The following is a 9,480-nucleotide window of genomic DNA, read 5'->3' on the forward strand; positions in this document are numbered from 1 at the left end:
AAGAGCAGTTTCACTGGAACAGTAGGATAGGAAACCAAATCATAAAAGATTAAGAATAGAATGAGAGGAGGGAAAATGGAGACATCTATTGTAAACTACTTTTTCTACAAAGGGCAGAAGAGATATATGATTATGTTAAAAAGGGTGGAAGGATCAAATGAAGGCTTTGGTATTTTTGTTTTATTTTGTTTTTTCAGGACAAGAGAGACTTGAGAATATGTGCAAGCAATAGGAAATAAACCAGTAGAATTGGAAAAATTGAAAATAACAGGGAAAAGTGGAGATGACAGAGAGGACAGTCTATTGGAGGAGACAGAATGGAATGAGATCATTTGAAAAGCTAATGGGGAGATGGAAGTGAAAGACCTAGCTATTGATTAGAAGGAAGGGGGTTATTGTGGAATACATAATTTGAATGAGATGATTCAAATTTTCCAAAGCCATCAACTCTTTCAGGTTAGGGTTACAGCTCAGTAGTCTCCCCAAAATGGATACAACTTTCTTCTTGAAATAGCTTTGACTGTTTGGGAAAATAGGAGGAAAGAATTGAGTTGGGTAGAAGTCAAGGGATGGAAAATTATCTGAGCCTGAATTACATAAATAAAACCATTTTCTTTGAAAGATCCATGTGGTATCTGGGTAGTTTCCATTGCTAAAATTTTCTGTTTAATCTCATAGCTTTTCTAAAATATTCCCTTACCCTAACAAGCATATTTTAAGAAGACAAGAAATCCATACTAATTTTAACAGACATTAGAACATACAAATAAGAGAAAGCAAAAATCATACTGCCACATTAGAAAGTGGTAAATAGTAACATCTCTAATATATTTTACCGGGCTATTCTCAGAGCTAGAAAATAAATACTTAAACATGGAATATATTGACTTATGATAAATTTCTTGCTGTGTTAAGAGGACAAAGAAAAAAAGAATTCTCACTTCTATAATTCAAAATGCTTTGCATATATTATCAAAGGTAATATAGATATTATCTCCAACCCAGGGAAATTAAGTGAATTTCTAAAGTCAAACAGCTAATAAAAAGCTGAGCTGGGATTCAAAAGCAGGGAATTAAATCCTGCATGCTTCACCTTCACAACTTTTATTACCTCCTTACAAGTACCACTATCTCTTTAAGATAGATGGGTTTTCACCACTCCCCTCCACTGTTGCAAAAGCCCCCAATCTTTACTCTCCCAACTTTTAATTCATCCTTCACCTCATGGCCTCAATAACATATTTTATGCATAGATTCTAGTCAAGTCAGTTCTCTGTTCAAAAAATTTTTGGCTATTTATTACCTTCTAAATAAAGTTTAAAATATTTTACTAGATATTTAAGGCTTTACTCAATCTACCACCATCTTAATTTTTCAGCTTATTTGGATATGAAACTGTACTTCCTGGGAGGATAAGGATTCCTAGGAGGGAAAGTTTGTTTCTGAAGTTTCAAGAGGCCTGGGATAATTAGCATAACACCAGAACCATTTATGGTGGGACAGAGGTAAAAAAATAAGGAATTGAGAAGTAATCAGGCAGATTTTTTTTTTAAATCAAAATAGCACCTGAGGAAGAAGAAAGTTTTTGTTTTTTTTTTTAACAAAAATGTTATTCAGAAACTTATTATGAAATATCAATTCAAACTATCAGTTTGCTAAATAACTGCTGACATTTAAGCTAATCAATTTGTATGAACTATCATCCTACTTTTTCAGTTTCTACTTCTGCTTCTCCATTCATTTCTCACAGTCACATTCATTTCTCATCAGTTATAATTAGTATGTATATCATTTTTCTGGTTCAGCTTTTTTTTTACTTCATATTTTCATAAAGTTCTTTCCATATTTCTTTGTGATTCTCATATTTGTCAATTTTATTTCTATAGAATCTTTCATTTTCCTGATGTACTACAATTTATTTAATAATTTCCATATTGTTCAACATTTATGTTGAGAAGGTATGGACAAAGGGGGAAAAGTGAGAAAGTACAAAACATATTCAAGCTACAATGAATCATTCAGCTAATATAAATATTAAGCTAGTGAGATGGTTTAAAGTCTAACTATAAGTGCCTACCAGGCTACAAAGTTTAGACTTTATTCTGTAGGCAAAGAGAGGGAATTGAGGATTTCTGAATATAAGACCAAAATGAGCAGAACCAAACATTAGGAAGACTATCCTTATAGGTAAACATAATAAGGATTATGAATGAGGAGCTTTGGAGCTAGAAAGTAATTTAAGAGACTACTAAATAGTTCCAGAGAGAGGTAAGAAAGACATTACCTAAAAAAGAGATAGGCATTTGTTGGCTTCTGTAGGGAGTTCTATGTTGATGATTATCAAATCTAACTATCCTGCCCCAAACTCTTTGCTGATCTTGTATTTTGCAACTACCTTTCAGATATCTTGAGTTGGACGTCCAGTAGACATCTTAATATATCCAAAAGAGAACTCACTGTTTTTCCCTCTAAATTCTTCTCCACTGCTTTCCTTGTTACTGTAGAGGGCAAAACTATCCATCTTCTTAGTCCTTTCAACTCACAAGCTAGGAGTCATCCTGGAATCCTCTCTACATATTACACCCAGCCTACTACATTAGCTTCCTGGTGAGGCTCTCCACTGCCAAGTTTGTCTCTATTCCAACCCATCCTCCTTTAAGCCTCCAAAGTTGATGAGATTAGTGTCTGGCACAAAATAATGAGATTGAGGTAGGCATATATTAAATGATGAGATTGAGTATAGGCAACAAGATTGAGGAGAGCAATTGGCACCTGTAAGTGTCCTGTTATCTCTCAACTGTAATCTTTCTTTGGGAGGAGGTTTCTTGGGAGGCTTCTGGAGCCACAGCGAATCCTCTTCTTGAATCCTGGCTCTGAATCTCCTCCAGCTTCCCTGAATCCTCCTGGGAAGTCTTGTCCTTGACTAGACTCCTCTAGACTCAATGTTCCTCTTTTTATCCTCCCAGAGAATGGGCTTGTGGGTATTCCCAGTGGGAACTCCTACAACCAATGAACTTGCTTCTTTAAAGGTGTAAACTCCTCTAAAAGTTTGAACTAAAGGTGTGAATTCTGAGCTAGAGAATTGTTAAGTACCAACTTAGCACTTAGTAAGAATCTAACAGGCACCAAATATTGGATTTGTATCATGTGATTAATTCATAATAACCTTTCTCTTTGCCAAAAGGTAGGTTTATTTATAAGAGGTTACAAACAAAATGAAGGGGTAAAATACTCACCTGTAGTGGTAAACATGAAATAGATTGGGAGAGCATATAGTTAGCAAGGATAGGGGTTTTAACAAATAACATGAGAAAAGAGAAGTTCCTTAGTGGAATTCACAATCAACCAGGAGAAAGGGAATATCCATGAGATTGATGAGGTATAACCAAATGTTGAGGTCTAGCTAAGGGATACCTAAATAAAATTAGGATTAATTGAGGTCTAGTGGCAGGTTTGGGGTACAGGGAGTCAAATGGAGCTCCCCTGCAACCCCTTTGGATTTGGCATAAAGATACAAAGTTAAATGAGTTCTAGCTGAGGTGAGAGTCCCCTGTAAATGAATTTACAAGCCCGAAAACCTAGATTGATAAAAAGAGGTTTATTGTAGGGTTTGGAAGTAATGTTAAAGTCTGGTTAGTAAAAGGTATTAGATAGAGGAAGAAATACAACAGAAGTGGCGGACAGAGAGTCTGTGATGCAAAGCATGATGCTTGCATGTTTCAGCTCTCTGTCAAGAGATGATTCCAGCTTGGCTCTTTTATTTGCTTGAAGGAGCCTAGGGCATTGCCAAATTCTTGGTGGGCTTTTCAGATAAGGAAGAAACTGTTTTGGGGAAACCTGAGCAGATAGTGGGGGCTGAAAAACCCAAGCCAGCTTAGATCCGATGGGTACAGCCCAAATTAGCTCAGATACGGATCTCTCCCCTTGGAATACAAAAGGGTGGTTTTGACCAGATCTTATAAATCAAAGGTCAGTCCTAAAGGGAGTTGGAGATCAGAAAAAGAATCTTAAAGGGGGCTACACCCGCATCAAGATGAGTATATGACATTGACTGGCAGGTTAAGTCCTATAAGGAATTTAGTACTCTAAAAGAGTTAGTTATAATGAAGAAAAGGATACCATGAAGCATGGGGGAGGGATAGAGTAAGGGAAAAGATACTATGAGGCAGAATGCCATGATGGGCTAACCCAAAAGGGATTCAGCAAAGATGGCATAGGCCATGGACAGATTTATAGGGGAAATTTAACTTCAGAGGTTTCTCATAACTTGGATTTCTGTTTAGATACAGTAAAGTGAGGTTACCCAAAACCTCCATGGGGGTGGGACTGTAAGGTTGAGCTGATCCCCATCAGTGCCCTTCCCTGATGCCTCAAGGAGTAATCATAATAATTCTTGTTTTTCTCTGCCAATTCCACCTGATTACCAAGGACCTCATCAAAATGACATTTCTAAAATACAGGTCCAATTATATGACTCCTCTATTCAATAATAAATTTTTGGTGCAATGGATAGAGTACAGGGCCTGAAGTCAGGAAGACTCTTTTTCCTGAAGCCAAATCTGATATCAGACATTTACTAGCTATGTGACCCTAGGCAAGTTACTTAATCCTGTTTGCCTCAGTTTCCTCATCTATAAAATGAGCTGAAAAAGGAAATAGTATACCATGGCAGTATCTTTGCCAAGAAAATCCCAAAGAAAATGATTCAGACAAAACTGAAGTGATTAAACAATAGCACTCAATAAACTAAAAGCTTCCTATTGCCTCAAGGATCAAATATAAAATGCTCCATAAGGCATTCAAAGTTCTTCATAACCCAATCCTCTACTGCCTTTTCAGTCTTCTTACACCTTATCCCCATCACATACGTTTGTTGACACTGGCTTTCTGACTGGTCTAAGAACAATTTCTTGACTATGGATATTTTCCCTGTCTGTCCCTATCCTGGAACACACTATTGACTTTGAAGTAAACTTTCACCTTCTATAGGAAGCCTTTCCCAACCTTTCTTAGAGTTAATGCTTTCCTACAGTTATTTCCTATCTATCCTCTAAATTGCTTGCTTTTTTTATATTTGCTTTAATGTTGTTTCCTCCTTAGATTGTTAGCTCCTTAAGGGCAAGAATTGCCTTTGTGTGGGGGGGTGGGGACAGGCGGGATGATCCTCAGGGTTTAGCATAATGCTTGGAAAGTAGGGCACACTTAATAGTTACTAATTCATTAATTGATCTAGGATTGATCTATCATAATTTATAGCATTGTTTCTATGAGAAAATGTTTCTTTTGGATCCCTGTGAATTTTCCCAAGATATTTGGGAATTTACTAGCTAGATTTCTCCCTTAAGAACCAGCCCTTAAACCAAAACCACTAAAACCTCTAAGATTCTCATTGATTGGTCACCAATAGATCCCAGACCAAGTTCCATTTGGTCATTGTTTAGGTCCTAATTGATTCAGATAGAATGTAAATAACACCTATTTCTGCTTTGGCCTGAAACTCTGAGGATTTTCCCCACTTAGATTCATTATTTGTTTATTCAATTTATTTTTATTTTTTTTATGATTAGGTGAAAGAGGAGATTCTTTGCCTCAGTTGCTAACTAGTTTTAAGTGAGTGAGTACAGCCTTTCTCAAAATGAGATCTGTTAAAGAATTAGCTTAACATACATTGAATTGCTTGTTATCTGGGGGAGAGATGGGGAAAAAGGAGGGAGAGGTAAATTTGGAATACTGAGTTTTGTAGGGGTGACTTTTAAAAATTATCTATACAAATGTTTTGATAATAAAAAGCTTTAATTAAAAAAAAGAAAAAAGAGTTAGCTTAAAAAGACCAGGGTCTCCCATTGCATCCAGAGCCATCTCCAGTTGTCTTGATCTTGCCACTGGACCCAGATGGCTCTGGAGGAAAAAGCGATGCAGGTGACTTTGCACAAGACTCCCTCACTTAAATCCAATTCACTTGTATGTCATGGCATGACCTCCCTGATGTCATGATCCTCTTTGTGAACCAAGGACAAACAACAACAATTGATCTGCCACAAAATACAGCATTGTTTCTATGGGAAAATGCATTCTAAGTTCTGAACAAAAGGACTTAAAAACAAAAATAAAAACCTTTTGAAGCACAGTATATTCCTAAATTGGAAACTTTCTGTACATGAATATATAATTTTTAAAAATATTAAAGGATAATATTTTTTTTATAAACCATAGTATTCCTCATTACCTATTGGATATTAAACTTAAAATCTTCTGTCTGACATTCAAGACCTTCCAGCCATTTTTGCTTTTGAAACATCACTCACTAAGATGTAAGCCCAACATATGAAGCTGATTATACAATGAATCAAATAATCAAACAATGTTGTGGTAAGGTATCCTGAAAAATATCTATCTCTTTTCCCCTTCTCCTTTATGAAATTAAAAAAAAAAAAAAAAAAAAAAAAGTAAGTTATCTGAAATTTCCACCATTAGAATCACTTCTTTAGGAGTGAGCCATTGTCTCTTAAAAAAATCCTTGTTTATAATGCACATATGTAATCTGAGTTTGGTAACAGATGAACAAATTAACAACTAACACATAAACACAAATTAGTTCCTCAGATTAGCTAATTGTCAACTTCAAATAGAGCAAGACATTGAAGGATGGGACACAGCAACATTTCAGTTTTGGCTGAAGAATAGTATTGGGAGAGGTTAAGAACATAGGCTGCCTATGAGAGAGAACAGGATAAAAAGGGAAAGAAGGAAAAAAAAAAGGGAAGATGAAGGGAAGGGAATGAGGAGAGGGAAAAGGGAATTTCTCATCATAGCATAAAATAATTCAATAACTATTGGTTGTGTCAGGCAAATATAATATCCCGAGATATTTTAAAATACAACTTCACCTGGTAGATGATAATAGCTTTGAAAATCATTTGGTACTTTGTTCAATTATTAATAGAGCAGTGGGAATTGCCACAGAGTAAGCCCATTCTTTAGCAGAGATATCTATATATAAATTCAATCAAATTCATAATTAAGAATCGGAAAATATATATGTGGCAGAAATCACCATTGATTCAGTGTATAGTTTTGTACAAGAAAACTTTATATATAGTACCTTCTTTCCAAAAGTTCTAGATTAGGTGGCAGGAAATCTAGATTCCAAGCCCAGCTCAGCCATTAATTACCTAGTTAAGTCACTGATTTTCATATAACTCAGTTTTTTCATAGACCAGATAAAACTAATAATGCCAACAATCGATAGCACAGAAATGTTAGGAATACAATATGTGAAACTATTTTTGAAAAAGTTTGAAAAGCACTCTTTAAATAAGTGTTCAAACCCTTAGCCTGTTGACTTCAGTTTAACTGGGAGAAGGCATGATAGACCCCATATTTGGCAGAATCCATGCTGGCATATCAGCCAAGAATATAAATATTCACCATAAAAATACTAATGATTGGGAGACAGAGGGAGGAAGTCAGGCTGAACCACTCAAAAGCATCAGAAATTCCTTGTATTTCATCTTTTGCTCTAGTAGTAACCTCTTATTCTCTAAATTTCTTCTCCTATACCTAGTTTTCCCATTTGTCTTTAGTCTTACTGATTTTTATTGCTTTTAATAAATGCATGATTTAATTAATGGGGGAAAACCACATTTGCTAAGTGCTTACTATGTGCAAAGTACTATGCTAAATGCTGAACATACAAGCAGAAAAATGGGACAGACTGTTCTCAAGGAATTCTAATTAGGGGTGAATGGAAAAGGTGAAGAACTTACAGGTTAAGAACATATTAATCAGAGACTGTTAGCTAAATTGATTGAAGCCTTAAGGCCTCAGATTCAGCCTCTCCAAAAGCATGTGATTTTAGATAAGGCCTGAACTACACTGCATTGTCCAAAGAAGGAAGCTATACATTCTACTGCATTCACTGAACAAATAGGGGAATACAGACTTATGTGACCAATCACACCATATAAAGGGTAGGATTTTGAGGGTTCTTTGTCTGAAATGTATAAAAACTGTGAACATTTTCAAGGGAGTGGCTATCTGTCCTGCTGTGGGCTTTGACTCGAAGACCAGGATGGGGATCCACTTCTCAAGATTCTAATAAATAATTCTGCTTTCTATGAGTGATCTCTGTAGTAGTCAATTTGGATAGGTTTCTTTTTGTACCAACAGAGGGAAGGAAGGAAAGAGGGAAGGAGAGAAGGAAGGAAGGAAGGAAGGAAGGAAGGAAGGAAGGAAGGAAGGAAGGAAGGAAGGAAGGAAGGAAGGAAGGAAGGAGCAGAAGTAGCAGAAGAAGAAATTTAGTCAAAAATAGAGCAGAAGGCTTTCTTCAGGATGAAATGGAAAAGATTTAGACAAACACAGTTCCCCATCTCTAAATGGAAGCTTTTGGTCAGACAGGTACATTACATCAGAAAGTTGAGGTGGTTTGTGTGGTGGAGTGACCTCTCTTTTTTCTCTTTTTTTCTTTTTCCTCTAGGTAACCAGAAGAATCAATTCCTAGATCTCTAGTTTTCTGGGCCAATGAACCCTCAGGGGTAAACTGCTTGCCTTTTAAGGAAAAATTACCTCAAACATTATCACAGAGACGCTTGTGGCTCCTGCTCCTACCATACTGTACCCCCTGGAACAAAGATCCTAAAAAGACACTTCCAATACTTCAATGACTTGAGGGCTATTACTAGATAAACTTGACCTTGGAGATAAAGGAAGTACTAGAGGAACATAGGTAAGGTAAAAGAAAAGCAATAATAGAAAGGTTTTGCCCTCCATATGCAAACAACATGCAGGAGTGTAATTCTAGAGTGTTCAAATGCTTAGGAGAACTAAAACCAGAAATCCCAGTCTCTACCTTCCTTGCTTTGGAATGAGCAAATTTTAGATCTTCCATAGAGCAGGTAATATTGGAGACAGTTCAAGTGGATCAACCAATGATAATGAGCAGAACTAGAACTAGGAACATCATGGCTACAGTACAGATGGTGATTCTTCTGGCACAGTCAATGATCTTAATTAGATAGCAAGATCACCTGAACTAAAATAGTCATGCAAAGTGTCCTAAGCAATGAAACTTGCTCATAGTATCAACCACTCAGTGTCTTTTCTCAATCTAAGTGTCCCAGATGCATATTAGGGTACCTATAGCTGATCCTGGAGAGCTATTGTACTTTGGCACTGTCAGTCTCTTGGGGCTAGGGTCAAAAGGGTTTGCATTTGATTGCACTTAGGCAAATTAGAGTCAGTTATAAATATATGGCATGTTGCCAAGATGGTCTTAAGTCAGAGAAAGAGTTTCACCTACTTAGAACAACATCCCATCTCCAAAATGCTAAGAGCAACCAAAACAACCCACATGTTTTTAGAGAAAGAATGATTTGATCTCCTGATAATATTTCCTACATTATCATTATGGATAGCTAATTGTGTGTGTGTGTTTGTGTTTGTTTTAAATTACAATAAAACTATAAAAATTATAGTTTTAAA

The sequence above is a fragment of the Sminthopsis crassicaudata genome, chromosome 1, assembly GCF_048593235.1.
Source record: "Sminthopsis crassicaudata isolate SCR6 chromosome 1, ASM4859323v1, whole genome shotgun sequence".
NCBI lineage: Eukaryota > Metazoa > Chordata > Mammalia > Dasyuromorphia > Dasyuridae > Sminthopsis > Sminthopsis crassicaudata.